The sequence below is a fragment of the Nelumbo lutea genome, chromosome 1, assembly GCF_056320005.1.
Source record: "Nelumbo lutea isolate HS-2025 chromosome 1, American lotus-T2T, whole genome shotgun sequence".
In the NCBI taxonomy this organism is placed as follows: Eukaryota; Viridiplantae; Streptophyta; class Magnoliopsida; order Proteales; family Nelumbonaceae; genus Nelumbo; species Nelumbo lutea.
Genome location: NC_142684.1, coordinates 216,454,385 through 216,456,773, shown reverse-complemented (window position 1 = coordinate 216,456,773; position 2,389 = coordinate 216,454,385). Strand labels below are relative to the sequence as shown.

The 2,389-nt window shown below is 36.0% G+C and overlaps 1 long non-coding RNA gene across 1 annotated transcript; it reads right to left on the bottom strand.

Annotated features, from left to right (window-relative positions):
* Window positions 1-614: 614 nt before the first annotated feature.
* Window positions 615-1,756, bottom strand: LOC148880976 (uncharacterized). Its single transcript, XR_016105234.1, has 2 exons — window positions 1,539-1,756; window positions 615-1,048 (listed from the first exon to the last, which is right to left on the bottom strand). It is a non-coding gene; the product is annotated as an uncharacterized LOC148880976 (long non-coding RNA).
* Between the last annotated feature and the right edge of the window lie 633 nt (window positions 1,757-2,389).

Below are 2,389 nucleotides of genomic sequence, written 5' to 3'. Positions count from 1 at the left end.
AAGTTCACTTCGGCCTCTGAGTCATCAACCACTTGGAAACAAACCAAATGATGAGGTACTTAGCACAAAAAATTGATACATCACAAAAAATTGATTCATCAAATACCCAATAGTTTATTACATGAAGTCTATCCCTCTAACATTAAAGTTGTGTTTGGTTTGAAAAAAAAAAAAAGTAGGGAAAGGAAGGGAAAAGCAAGAAAACATATACAAGTTTTGTAAAGGTTTCCCTACCTTTTCATTCAAACCAAACATTGCCTAAGGTTATGTTTAGTTTGAAGGAAAAGGTTGGGAAAGGAAGAGAAAGATAGAGAAATATATACAACGTTTGTAAAGGTTTTCCTTTCTTTCCCTACTTTTTCCTTCAAACCAAACACAACCTAAGGGCTTGTTCAAAAAGGTGTGGTTCATCCAATGTTTTAAAACTGACCTGGAAATGGAACCGTTTTAACCACCGATTTCTAGTCAATGGTTTGACCATCCGGGTTGAATGGTTCAAGCAATCTAAGGTATTTAAGCCTTATATTAGAATACAGGGTAGAAGGTTATGAGAAAAGCCGGAAAAAAGAAAAGAGCTAGAGAAAAAAAAAAAAAAAAGTTAAAATACAAAAGGCTCCCCTAAAATTTCTAACAATCATAAAAACCTTCCTTATAGTTTCATTTTAACAAAAACCTCCTCTCAACTTTTAAAGAACTCAACAAAAATATCCCTCCTATCATTGACCCATAGAAAACTATGAAATTTACAAAATTGCCCATGATTAAATCACCAAAGCATCATTAAAATATTTCAAATTACCAGAATCGCCCCTACTTGTCCAATAGGATCCTGTGTTCAAGTCTCTGTATGCGACACCATTACTGTTCATTGCCTTCAACCCTTGTTATGGTATTTTTCTTCTTGTAGTCTTCCTTCTTCTCTTCTTTATTGCCTTTCTTCTGGTTTCTTGTCTTCTTTACTCTACTCACTCTCAAATTTTCAGTGGGTCTATTTTCCCTACCACGGCTAGATTATTGTTGCCGCTGTCTCCTTTGACGTGTTCGATACCTTTATCCACCACAGAATGCAACAGCAAAATGAAGAGATGATTAAAATTTAAAGGCAAGAAAATGAAGAGATGTAAACCAGGTTAAGCGAAGTAGGAAACCAGAGTTGAGTCTAATACGCACCAAGAAGTCAAAGCAACGGTGAAATCTAAATACAGAGACATTTTTATAAGAAAAGGGGAAATCAAAACAATGAACTCCAGTTTGAAAAACCAAAATTACTTCTTCCCAAAATATTTTGTAAGTAAATCAGCAGAGATGGGAGCAATGGATCCCAATCTCAAAGCAATTCTGTAAAATCCCAGAAGAAGAAAGAAAAAATTTTGAAAAAACCAGGAAAAGGATTCTACTTCTTTCTCGTTGGCTTATGTGTGTCTGTACTCAGAAAAACGAAAGGAATTTGAAATAGGACTGTGAAAAGATGCTACAGGTGCTATTTTAACACCAATGACAAGAGAAACAGAAAGATTAATTCTAATGTTTTTATGTACCTTCAAAACCCTTAATAGATCGTTTGACCTTCATGGCGAAACCTTCACAGTGCATATCAACCTTCAAGACCACGGTAATCGAACCATCATCCTTTTTCCCTCCACCAACCTTCTTCTCGCCTTCATTCTTGTTCTCCTTCTACAAACAAAACAAAGCCAAGAAAAAATGAAATGACATCACGATCGTTTCAAAACTTCAACCTAACAAAGAACATGTTGAGAGCCGGGGAGGGAGAAGCAATTAATGATGCCTCGACGAATGAAGGGCAATTTCGTAACTTTATTGTTTTCCGTCTGGGTCAACGACGGAAGGGAGATTTTGTTGAATTCTTTAAAATTTTAAGGAAGGTTTTTGTTAAAGTAAAATTACAGGGGAGGTTTTTATGATTGTTAGAAATATCAAGGGAGATTTTTATATTTTACCCAAAAAAGAAGGAAATAAAGAAAGAAGAAGAGGAGATTATGTTATCAAGCAATGATACTGGAGGTAGTGGTGGCAGCAACAGATCTGCACCAGTGACATTTCTCTCCAACTTGTTCAAATCTCTATCATTCTTTTATTTCAGATCTGAGATATTCTCTCTCTCTCTCTCTCTCTCTCTCTCTCTCTCTCTCTCTCTCTCTTAGATCCAATGAGTTCAAATCAAAGATTTTGTCTCAACCCCTCCCCCATCTCTGGCTAGGTCGAAGAGTTTAGCTGTTAAAAACACACCGCAGTAGCATATTGTATTCTAGGACCATGGTACTAGAACCCACCATGTGCTAAGTAGGTTGTAGTGTGGTCTGTTCTTCGATGAGATACAATAAATGACATGTTCTGCATTATGGTGTGCTCTTAATAGAATATGTTA